Below are 13,167 nucleotides of genomic sequence, written 5' to 3' on the forward strand. Positions count from 1 at the left end.
CATACCATTTTCCATCTGCATAGAGCAGGAGATCTGAAGGCTGCTTTCTGTTGCTGTGATAATGCACTGGCAAAAACCAACTTGAGGAGCAAAGGGGTTGTTTCACCTTACACTTTGTAGTCCATCGTTAAGGGAAGCCAAGGCAGGAACTCAAGGCAGGAGCTTGAAGCAGATACCATGCAGAAATGCTGCTTACTGGCTTGCTCAGCTCACTTTTATAAACAGCCTACCCTCACCTGCCCAGGGGTGGTATCACCCACAGAGTCCTGGGCCTTCTACATCAATCAGCACTAAGGCCTCATAGACATATCACAAGCCAACATGATGCATGCAATTCTTCAGTTGAAAGTCCCCCCAGGTGATGTTAGGCTTGTGTCAAGCAGACAGCTGGAAACTAACTATGACATCCCGGAACATTACAGAGGAAGTGCACAACCCGAACACGATTCTCAAGTACTATTTCCTACTACTGGATTCCTTCTAGATTCCATGAGGTCATGAACTAAAGATGATAGTCTCTGAAAGAGAGACATTCAATACACAGCAACCAAACATTGAACCAAGTTCCCGAGATGCAGCCAGCAGTGAAGGCTGCCATCCTGAGGCAATCCTACAAAGAAGCCTCTGGGTAGGAAGGCCTCAGCAGTGAGCTCTCCATCAGCTCTTTGCTGTTCACTGGAAAGACAGATGCACTTTCACTACCTCACCCCAGGGATATCCCAGGACATGTTATTTTTTAGGTAATCACATTTGCTTATTGTGTCTACTTTACAGGATCATCCCCAGATCCAGTGGATGCTATCTACAGGGGTTCAGCTGAGCTCCCTGCAAAAGACCATCACATGTGGGCTTGTTGACTGTTGACATTCCCTAGGAGGAGGAAGGAGTGGGAATGTCATAGGACCCTCATCTGAGTATCCAGCCACCCAGCCTAGATATCTGTATGCAATTCTACCCTAATTTCATGTGGCCTTGGGTCTCATGGAGGGGCTAGAGAACATAGTCTGGGAGGATTGAGGAAGGAGCAGGCATCCACACAGCCATGGGAGAGTCATGATCCATGTTGGATGCATAACTTTCAATATTGCTGCTTTAAGGTCACCCACACTCCTACCCACAAACTCTTATCCATGCTCTCCAAGTAAGCCCAATAAACCCACTGGTGACCCAGAGTGAACAAGTTTGGAGGTATCCAACTTTTTCTGTCATAGGGGCATTGTGGGGGGAATTCTTACAACTGTGCATTCAGCTGGTGTTAAACTGGGCACATTTGCAATGTAACTCTGACCCATAGGAGTGTCTCTGCTTCCTGTTATTTTACTGGATTCTTGACACTCCTTTGACTCACTGGAGCAAGTAGTTCAAGTGAGGCACACCTGAAACAGGCCACCATGCACACACTGCCAGGGAACGCTCGCTCACCTGATAGATAGAGCTCATAAGGTACCGCAAAGAAGATGAACCGATGTAGAATGTGTTGACCTGCGTTTCTATACCATTGAACACCATGCTGAGGGAGTGTCCAAGTAGATAGTTAAAATGAAGAAAACTACATTCTAGTTTCACTGTCTGTGGCTGTGACGAGAACTCTTGTCAGGGGCGACGCAAGGGGTAGAAAGGTTTTATTTGCTTTACAATTCTAAGTTACAGACCAATACTTCAGGAAAATCAAGGCAGGCATGTTAAGCACCACACATAGTCAAGGCCAAAGAGACACAGATGCACTCATGTTACCTTCTTGCTGTCATAGAGAGTTTAAAACCCAAGACCGATACCTAGAGAATGGTCCACTCACAATGGGTCTTCCTAGATAAATGGTCTCAAGACCATCCCTGACAACCATGCTCCCAGACCAACATGACAAAGACAATTACTCAGTTGAGACTCTCTCCCACGCCATTCTAGCTTATGGCCAGCTGACAGTTAAAAGTCACAAACACATTAAAGAACATTTTGGGCTCTGTGGTATGATTTAGTGTATTTTTAATTAAGACCTACTTGCAATGTGACATTACCAAGCACAGCCTCTCTACTTCAACTGCAGGGCTACAGTTGAAACATAAACTGCCTCAGAGAAATGACAAACCAGGAGGTGGAGATGGTTTCATGGTAATAGGGGCACTAGCTGCTCTTCTAGAGGACCCAGGTTCAATTCCCAGCACCCACATCAGTAGGCTCAAACAGCCTGTGACTCCAGCTTCAGGAAATCTGATGCCCTCCTTTTGGCCTCCAAAGGTCCCTGCATCCATGTGCCATAGACTCACATAGATATATCCACATCAAAAAAATATTATACATCAGCTTTCAGTTCTGCCCGTATTCTTGCTCAGCGGTCCTTTCTAGCAGCTATGTAACCGCCAATCTTCTCGAACTTTTAGATCCTAATTCCAAGAGTTAGTAGGTTGGAAACAGCTTCTGGGCAAATGATGTTATTCTGAAAACTTTTTACACCAGAAATAGCTGGATTATTTCTGCTTGACAGACAGTCTGGAGGCCTGGTTTTTAATGTAACGTAGGTATTTTGAGATGACTCCTTTTAGCTTTTAAATAATAGTACTCATGAAACAAAGGGATATGGAGGAAATAAAGAAAACAAATAAAATGGGCTGTACGTATGTAGAACTTATTATTTATTATTTGGGGGTGGTGTGTATGCGTGCAGGTACCTGCAGAGGCCAGAAGGGGACAGTAGATGATGTCCTGAGCTGGCATTTTGGCCGTTATAAGCCACCTAGTGTGGGTGCTGGGAACCACCTAAGGTCCTCCAGCCCCTAAAGTGGTTTTTAAAGGGTTAAGATTTGGTTTGGATTTAGCCAACCCTTAAGTTTACTTTCCCGGCTCCTCTGTATTCCACGGTGTAAAAACAGACATTCCTTCTGTATTTGCTTCATCCCCTTTGCATTTTCTTGTTTGTTTTGTGTGTGTCTGTGGAAGTCAGAGGACAACTTGCAGGAGTCAGTTCTCTCCTTCCATCATGTGGCTTTCAGGCCCCAGGTTATCAGGCTTGGTGACAAATGCCTTCATCCACCGAGCCATCTCCTCAGACCTGTTGTATGTGCTTTGTAAGGGTCTATTCAAAGGCTAATCCACTGCTGAATTAGACTGTTTCTGGGAGTTTTATTCCTTTTCAAAATAAGTAGGTTTTGTGTGTGTGTGCATATACAGACATATATCTATATATGTGTGTGCATGTATATGTTGTGTGCGATAGTGGATTTTTTTAGAATGCATTTCTATATTGAAATTTTATTCCCATTTTAAATGTAAAGTATTTACTCAAAAATTTTAATATCAGTACTAGCAACAGTTCAAAAATAAAATAAAAACATCTATTATGGTTTGTTTATGAAATGTGGTCCCAGGCTGGGGTATATCTTGGCAGGCTGTGGAAATTCTAGAAGCTAGTACCAATATGGAGAAAGTAGGTCTCATAGGTCATGATTTGAAAGGTCTGGTCTAGTTCCTGGTCCCTTGTTCACACTCTGTTTCTTGTCCCCATGATGCTCTACATTACTACAGGCCCAGAAACATGAAGACCAGGGACTGAGCCCTCTGACACGTGAGTCAAACTCAACCTCCATGCCCTGAATGTTTCTGTCAGGTACTTGGTGATGATGCAAAATCAATTGGTAAGATGTCTCTTCATCAAGACTCCCTTATTTGGAGCTGTTCATCTCAACTTTGCCCAATGGTGGCAGGAGCTAGTGTCAAACTGTGGATTTCATTGATCCGACTATCAAGCATACTTTAAAAATAATACACTTCATTATAATGAAATGGTATGTCCCCTGGGTCATTTCACTGCCGTGGACACTTATTCTTATTGTTGGGGTTTTTGGTTATGAAAGTTATGGAATAAAGAGGGAGATAAAAGCTAGAAGGGTTGTTTTAAAAATTGAACTGTGCATACATCACAAATATACTTAACTATTGCTTTAATTTTCTGAGATTATAATATAATTACATTATTTCCCCCTCCCTTTCCTCCTTCCAAACTTCCCTTACACTCCCCCTTGCTCTCTTTCAAACCCATGGCCTCTTCTCACTACTTCTTGTTATATGCACATGTGCATATACATAGATGAGGAAAACCATGAGTGGTGCCTGAAACCTAAACAAATACACAGGGCTAGTGAAGTCATGGGTCTTAGAGGAGAACCCACAGCCATCACTTGACTAAACCAGCATAATCTGACTATATTCTAAATATGTGTCCTTATGTCCAGAGATATGTCCCCTCGTCTTCAAATGCATGAACACAAAAGCTCCCAACAAGGAAATCACTACTTTCATTAAAGAACAAGAGAAGATGTTTATAGAAACACTAGAAGGGGGGTAAAGAGTTTAAAGTAATGGTTATTACAGGGTGATGATCATAACGAGTACTGAAATCTGTGTTCCATAATACAGAGTCCAGAAGTTCTGTTTCAAGTTGTACGACACTTTTTAACTTTTTTTTCACAGCTTAAGTATGACCAAGGCAAACTTACATTCAGTCAACAGCTTGGGAAATCTAAGATGCAGATCATCACTACAGCACACTCCCCACGAGGCTTTTGCTCCCTGGTTTACTACTGACTAATTCCAAGGTATACTTAGAGGAAGTATTGGAGCCAGTTAGCTTCCCACACAGACCACTTCAAGTTCACCAAAATGATCAAACAACTTCAGTTCCTTTAGAATTTTTCTTAACAAACCAGAGGAAAGACTATAGATAAGGTTGCATCACAGCCTTTAACAGAGGAAAAAAACCACCACTAACAAAACGCCGTGCAAAGTCCACTACAGTGATGCCTGAAATTTTAAAAAGAATGTTCAGTTTTCTTAAAGTGAAAAATACGTGTTCATTAAAGCTAAGTAAGTATAACATGCAACAGAAAGATTTCAAATATGATTTAAGTGCTGGAGAGAAAACTTGGAAATTAAGAGTTTTATTGCTCTTGCAAAGGACCGGGGTTCAGTTCCCAGCACACAAAGCACAACCTTCCAATCTCACAGGGCATCTTCATTTACATGGCGGACACAAATTCACACAGGTATACACACACACACACACACACACACGCGCGTGCGTGTGTGTGTGTGTGTGTGTGTGTGTGTGTGTGTGTGTGTGTGTTGATCAATCCCCAAATCCCTAAGGTCTATTTTCTATATATTCTTCCAGTATAAATGAGACAGTCTTGTGCCTTGTGTGTGCACATGTGTGCATGTGCCACCCGCCCACATGAAAGCCTATGAAGATCAAGGGTTTGATGTCTTCCTCAATTACTCTCCACCTTATATTCTCAAGTGGTCTCTCACTGAATCAAATAGAGTGTGGCCACTGAGCTCTGTAGCCAGCTTTCTTCTACTCCCTATGTTGGGATTGTACCAGTTGGTGTGGATGATGGGATGCCCAGTTAGTTTGAGTGCTGGGATCCCCAGTTGGTATTGGTGCTGGGATGTCCATTTGGTGTGGGTGCTGGGATGCCCAGTTGGTGTGGGTGCTGAGATGCCCAGTTGGTGTGGGTGCTGGGATGCCCAGTTGGTGTGGGTGCTGGTATCCAAATTCCAGTCCTCTTTCTTGCACACACAGCAGCAGCACGTTTTGTTTTGTTTTTTCAAGACAGGGTTTCACTGTGTAGTTTTGGTGCCTGTCCTGGATCTCTCTGTAGTCCAGGCTGGCCTCAAACTCACAGAGATCTGCCTGGCTCTGCCTCCCAAGTGCTGGGATTAAAGGCATGCGCCACCACCGCCCAGCCAAGCAGCATCACTTTTAAATGAGATTCATGAGCAATACATCCTTAGAGATATGAATATAAGCAAATATTCATTCTATTAATATCAGATCAAATACTTTCTTACTATTGAATTCATTAAAAATATATAGGGCTGGAGGATAAATATATAATAATAGGGATGAAGAATGGCATGACAATTAAGGGGTCTTGCTGCTCCTGCAGAGAACTTGGGTTAAGTACCCAGTACCCACCCAGCAGTTCAGAACCATTTGTAACTCCAGTTTTAAGGGATCTAGTGCCCTCTTCTGGCTTCCCTGGGTACTGTACACACATGGTGCACATACAGACATACTCTGCTGTGGGGCAAAAGTTCACACCATGGACAAGAAGAAGTAATTGACTCCATTTCATTGCAGTTTCTTCAGCCATCTGCAGGGCCGTTTCCAACTTCTGCCAATTTGCTCAGTGAACTACAACTTCATGTTTAATTTGCATTATTTCTAAACTTCATACATCTTCTGGTTACTTCCTATTTGATTTCTTCCTCTTACAAATTGAAAATTTAAACTTTTTCCCTCTTTTCTATTATTTCATAATCAGTGTGAATCATTCTAATTGCACAAAAACAGATGAAATCATTGGTAGTTGAAGAATTTTAGGGGCTGTGGATGGCTCAGGGAGTGAAGTATTTGCTGCACAAATGTGAGAACCCAAGTTCAAATCCCCAGCCAGCACCTACACAAAAACAAGGCACATGGCACATGCCTTTACCCCCAAGTGCTTGAGGGAGGACATATCCCAGGGCCTCACTCTCCAGGCAGACTAGCCAACAGAAAAGGCACACGTCCACACACAAATATAAGACAGTAAAATATTATTCTGGCTTAAAATTTAGGAACTATTGATCATATTACTAATAAATCCCAATGGTTCAATTTCATTATGCAAAGTGCCATCTCATTTATGCAGAGTGACTGGACACAGAGTCTTCTGTTAAGCAGACATGTGACTGGGATTTCTATGTTCTAACTCTGCAGAAAGTTTTATGAAGGCAGATCAGCTCCAGGGTGCCCCTTCAGTTATCATTGTTAGGATGGCTTCTCTGTTGCTTACTGTTCTAAAAAAAAAAAAAGGTGGGAAACTAAGCAATGGCCCATTCACATGCAGCCTCCAAAGGACTTCCGGTCAGTGCTTCATGCATTATTTCCTTTGATGGGAAGAGGCTCTTAATTACAAATAATCGCTGACAAAGAGAGTAATTCTTAAGCAGCTGTTACTAAATTACAAAGACTCAATTTTTCATTTGACTCTTTTTAAAGTATTAAGCTAACTTCCATTACTTCTGAGTGACTCTAAGTCAGCATTTTTTCAATCAATGAAGAAATGGGAAGCAGCCACAGCCGAAGACTGAGCATAGACCATCATTTTCCGCCAGTGTTAATGTGGTTTGTTCTGGGGTCTGTAATTCAAATACACCAGTCAAGTTCCCCCAGGGAATTACATGTGCATGTACTTAAAACACTCAGAAAAGAAGGCTAATCATCTTGTGTTAATCTCAGATGAGTACTACGTTTATGTAAAGCATGGAGACCCTCTAGTGTCATACATATATATAATTTTGTATTGAGAAAGACATCAAAAAAGATGGAGCCCATTAGGTTTTAACATTCTCTCAGCATAGTGGTTTTTTTTTTTAATTGAAGACACTCTGTTGATTTAGTAAGACTAAGCTGGAGCTGTACCAAAAGGCATTTCCTTCAAGAGAAAAAGATGATCCACAACAATTTATAAAAAGATTCTGAAAGGGGCCTGGAGTGATGGCTCAGCAGTTAAGAGTTAAGATGGCTGCTCTTCCAACTGGACCCGAGTTCAGTTCCCATTCTCACATGGTATCTAACAATGGAACTTCCACATGCAACTCCAGTTCCAGAAGATCTCACACCCTCCTCTGGCCTTCTAGGTCACTGCACACACACAGTGTGCATACATATACATTGACAAAACCCATATACATAAAATAAAAACAAACCTTTAAATGAAGGTTCTGAAAGAAAGAATATAGAAATAAAAAAAACAGAAACTTAATGCCACACAGAAAACATCACACACGCTACTAATTAAGAAGCAAAAATCAGGATGCCTAGGCTGGACTTCCTAGAATGCATATTTCCAGAGAATTCTAGATGGAATTGTGAAGTAAAACAGTCACTTGTAAGGTATATAGTAGCATCAGGAGCCTGTCTTTGAACAAGTAAAAGGGGGAATGTGCTTTATTCTTAATTTTCAATAATAACTGAGGTTTTGATTTCAGAAGGTCACTGGATACAGCAGTGGTCTTTCAATCCTGTTAATTATTATTTTTTCAGAGTAATGCACATTTCACTCTACAGGTTGAAGGCCTTTTTAAATCAACATCAATCATATTCAGTGTTTTGTTTTGGTGAGTTGGTTTTTTTTTAAGTGCCACCCACATTAAAATGTAAAAGTGTACTGCTCTGAGTTCTCATTAATGTTGCACAATTTAGAAGGTGGATTTGTCAACAAAGCAGCTCGTTCTCAAAGGCCACTGAACCCTGCAGGGATAAAATGCCTTAAAAACTGGACATGCAGGACAATCTTTAATTACCCAGAACTCACTTGACAATTTACAGTATATCAGGATTATTTTCCTTTTTCAAGCCATAAAGCATTTCACTTTCTTCACCAGGGTAACCAACCGAAGGGTGTGTGGGTTTGGTATCTGGATAAAACAAAGGAGTTGCTGATTTGTAGGTAAAAGATGAAGAGGGTCAAAGGCACAAGGGACTATGGAGAATCATAAATCATTAACTGGCTATGTGGTTAAAGCAGATAACTATTGAAATAACTGTTGAAAGAATGAGAACTCAAGAGGAGATAAGAAACTAAAAATTAGCAGTGGTGTGGCCAGCCACCTTCCCCAGTGCCCTCCATCAGACACTGGGTTTGAAATACCTGTGGGAAAATGCATTTTTCTGTTGTTTGTAGTGTCCTGTGTCTACACACTGCTGCTCAACAAAGACTTTTTCTGATTGAGTTTGATTTGTTGTAAAGGGTGTTTTAGCACAAAGCATTTTATGCATGCATAAATAAAATATCCATCATGTTATACTTCTCAAATTATTTCACTTCTGGTCAATCTTGTAGTAGTGCCTAACAGTATTTATCACATTCCTTTGGAAAAAAATGACTGCTGGAAAGAATACTTATTTTATTACGCCTCATTTTTATTGTGTAAATTTTACAAGTATCTTGAACTATTTAATCCAATTTTGAAATGTAGATGAGCTTAATTTTCAATACTTGCAACATATATCTCCCACCTAAAATATACTGTAACACTAGAGAAATAAAGTTTAAAACAATTTACTAAGTAATTTTGATGTTTGCTTATTAAACAATGATCCTACAGTGTGTCTCCACCTAACCACACCAGTGCCATCCTTGGTGAGAAATACTCTGAGCCAGAATTCCCCTGCCCCAACCATCCCATTGCCACTGCCATCATTCTTCAAGACCACTCAAACACTCCCCAGTTTCACAGTAGTTCCCCCTTGCATTTCTTTACAATGTCACAGTCTACAATGTTGCCTTGAACAGTATAATTTAGTTTTTCCAGGATCATCTTGTGTATACTCTCATGTATCTTACATTCCCCCCAGCTAATATCAAACTAATATTCCTCCTTTACCCCCTTCAGATATTTTCCAGTGACATCTGTGATTGTCCATGTACTTAGAGACAGGTGTTAACAACTTTTTAGCAAATGCTAACACTTCTCCAGTGTATATTTTTTAAATATTGTCATAATTATTATTGTTGTTGTTACTGTTATTATTATTGTGTGTTTGTGCATGTAAGTGCATGTGTGTGTCTGTGACAAGTACTCAAGCAAACCAGAAGAGGGAATCAGATGCCCTGGAGCTGGAATAAGGCAGTTGTGAGCCACCTGATGTGGGTGCTGGGAACAGATCTCAGGTCCTCCGGAAGAGCATCAGGCATTCTTGAACCTCTTTCCAGCCCCTCTCCAGCAAACATTCTTATGTATGGCTCTGGATTTCTCTCTGAAATTTCTTGTAGTTGTTGAGCAGGAGATGAGTCCTTTCTTTCTAGACATGACATCCAAAGGTAGTCACTGTTTACACTATAACAAGCAGATGAGGGTCACAATCAGCCCACCTCATAGCTAATGCCCAGGACTTTGGGCCATGTGGTGGGTCACATTCTGAAGCAGGGGAGTGGTAGCTAAGAGTTTTAAGGGTGTTGTCTCTATTTTTCCCTGATCACTAGTAAGATTAAACAATTTTAAATCCTTCTCTCCCTCTCCCGTGTGTGTGTGTTTGTGTGTGTGTGTGTGTGTGTGTGTGTGTGTGTGTGTGTGTGTGTATTGTATATTCATGTGCATTTATGTGTTGGCATGTGTGGGCATACATGTGTGAGTCAATAGGAGTACACATTTGTACATAGGTGTGTGGATGCCTAAAGCAGGTATCAGGTGTCCTCCACAATGATTCCCCACATGTAATTTACTGAGGCAGGGTCATTCTCTGAACTCAGAGCTTCCCTGGAGACCCCATCTCTGCCTAGGAAGGGCTGAGATCACAGGTGGCCACCACACATGCCCAGTGTTTGCATGGCTTCTGGGAATCCAAACTCCAGACTTCACTGATAAAGCAAGTGCTCTATCAGTGGTGCCATCCCCTCGCCCCAAAGCACTTTTTCGTAAGTTGAAAATTTAGGCTAATTGGCCATTGGATTTCCTTCTTTGCCTTTTGCATACTGGATGGTGTGAACTGTGGATATCTGAATTGTAGTTTTTAAGCTGGAGATGTTTGTGTGCTGGATGGTGTGAACTGTGGATATCTGAATTGTAGTTTTTAAGCTGAAGGTGTTTTATAAGTTAAGCCTGACACCCCTTGCCCTCTTCTTTGGCTCTTTTCATGATGCTTCAGACAAACAAATAAAAAACAAAGAGGACTGCATGCTGCTTCTTTGGCTTCATGAATTTTCTGCCTCAGGATCTGTCCCCAGATTACTCTCTTACAGTATTGGATAGCAGACTTACAGTTTCACCTCTTATACTTAGGTTTTGAACAACTAAAATTAACTTTTTATAAAGAGATAGAGGATCCCTAAGTTGCCCAAGCTGCCCTGAGCTCTTGGCTCAAGAGAATCTCCTAACTCAGTCTCTCAGGTTTCTGGGATCAAGGACTCGGGCAATAACATTGACTTTTTTCAGTATGGTAAGAGGCAGAAGCCAAATTCAGTTTTCAAAAATAGATATTAAATTTTCACAGTTACTTTGTCTTTCAAAGCTTTGGAATCTTAGCTTATCATAAAATATTTCTACACAACTGGCTCTTTTCATGTATAAATGTACTCTATCTCATCATTTACTTTGGCTTTGGGAAACATTACACTACTGGGATGGAGAGGTGGCTCAGTGGTGAAGAGTGCTTGCTTGCTCTGCATCCATGAGGACCAGAATTCAGATCCCAGATGCATGTGACAACCTGAGCATCCAGCAAAGGGCTCCAGCTCCAAGGGATCTGATGCCCTCTTCTGAACTTTGTGTGATCCCAATAAAACTAAGTATTAAGAAGAAAAGGATTGTACTATATCTCTCCTATTACTAGAAACATAACAATTGGTACTGAAGAAATATAGTTAATTCTATGACTATATGTATTCTTCTAGGGCAACTCTTTAATTAACCCATCACTCGCCAGCATGGTAATCCTAAGCGCTTTATCATAATTTACTTTATTGACTGGAATTTCTAGAAACAACAACAACAACAACAAAACCCCCAAAACAGTGAATAGGAAGGTGCCAGCAAAAAGCCATGCTGTGTTTGTGGTCGTCAAAGGGAAGCTCTCAATAATTTGTATCTGCTGGAGATCTTTATATCATGATAAGAAGTCATGCCCTCCCCCCACCATTCACTTCACAGTCTTAAAGATACTAGGCACAGAAGTCACATTTTACTAAATGCTTCTGCTTGATTTATTGAAATGGTTGTCTGATGATGGTCTTTGGTCTGTGTCAACATTCCTGTGTTAGAGACTTCAATTTCTGAAAGAAAGTGATTGGATCACAACAAGTCATTCTTTTCACAGATTGCTCAGTTTGTTATCTGGGTTTTGAGGATTTTCCCATTTATAATCAGGAGAACAATGGTCCAGTAAATGTCCTTTCTCATACGATTCTTGTCAGGTTTGCTGTCTAGATCCATGATCCCTTATCAGATGAGCAGAGAAGCCTAAAATGAGATCCACTTTCCCTGTGTTTTCCCTGGGGGTCATTTGGACAGGAAATTTATTCTGTGGTTCAGTTCTGGATTACTGAAGCAATCTCTCTCCCTCCCTCCCTCTCTCTTCTCTCTCTCTCTCTCTGGATGCAGCATTCCTCAGTTTTTCTTTCCAGGACATTTAACTGAGTTGTATTATTCTGGGATGTTTGTCCATCCACCTCTTCCTCTCTGCTGTGAAGCTGGTGGTCTCAGTCCTAACACTGACAAGTGGTTATTAGCCTGCTGCTAGCTAGCATGCACATAGCCTCAGAGGTCAGGGAAAACGTTTACAGTTCCCAATTTTAGTCTTTCCTGTTATGTGACTGTTTCTGACTTCGTTTGTGTGTGTGCGCGCGTGTGTGTCTGAGGCTGACCTTGAGCTCCTGATCCTCCTGTATTCACCTCTCATGTGCTAGGATTGCTAGGGTGCACCAATATATCTGGCTCCTGATCTTTTTAAAAATAATACATGCTAGTTGACATGTAACACTTGCATGTGTATGCAGAGCATGGTACAGTAACCCTTGCATGTGTGCCGTGTATAATGATCAAATCAGGAGAATGAACATTTCTTTCACTAACATTTGTGAGTTCTCTGTGTTGGGATCCAGCTTCTTGAGATTAATTGTTGACCTATTAGTTTTTACTATTTCTTCCCTTTTGTAATATATTTAGGTCAATAAATCTGCTAATAAGCACTTGCTGTAAGTGTTCTATAATTCTTTGTATAGGCGATTCATAGTCAATGTTGAAATTTTCTTATTTCTATTTTGATTTAATTTTAATTGTAAAACTTCATTTCTAGATACTTTTTTGTTAATCATTTAGGTCGTAATTTCATTCTCATAGTTTTTAAATCCTTGAAAATGACAGAGACCTACTCCATTAAAAGTCATCTATTCATTTACAGTATGGTCTGATTTTAGTAACTGTCCCACGTGTGCTTGAGAACAATATCAGCTTTCAGTTCTGGGCCAGGTTCTAGCAGGCTCCCAAGGTCAGGCTCCTTCACCTGGCCTTCCCATTCTGAATCTCTCCCAATTTTCCCAACCACTTCATTCTATTAAGGGCTAAGAGAAGTGAGTTAGCGCCATTGCTCCCCTGTGTTTGTCTAGTCACTGCATTGTTCTGTCAGTT

The sequence above is a fragment of the Onychomys torridus genome, chromosome 3 (assembly GCF_903995425.1).
Source record: "Onychomys torridus chromosome 3, mOncTor1.1, whole genome shotgun sequence".
Taxonomy (NCBI): domain Eukaryota; kingdom Metazoa; phylum Chordata; class Mammalia; order Rodentia; family Cricetidae; genus Onychomys; species Onychomys torridus.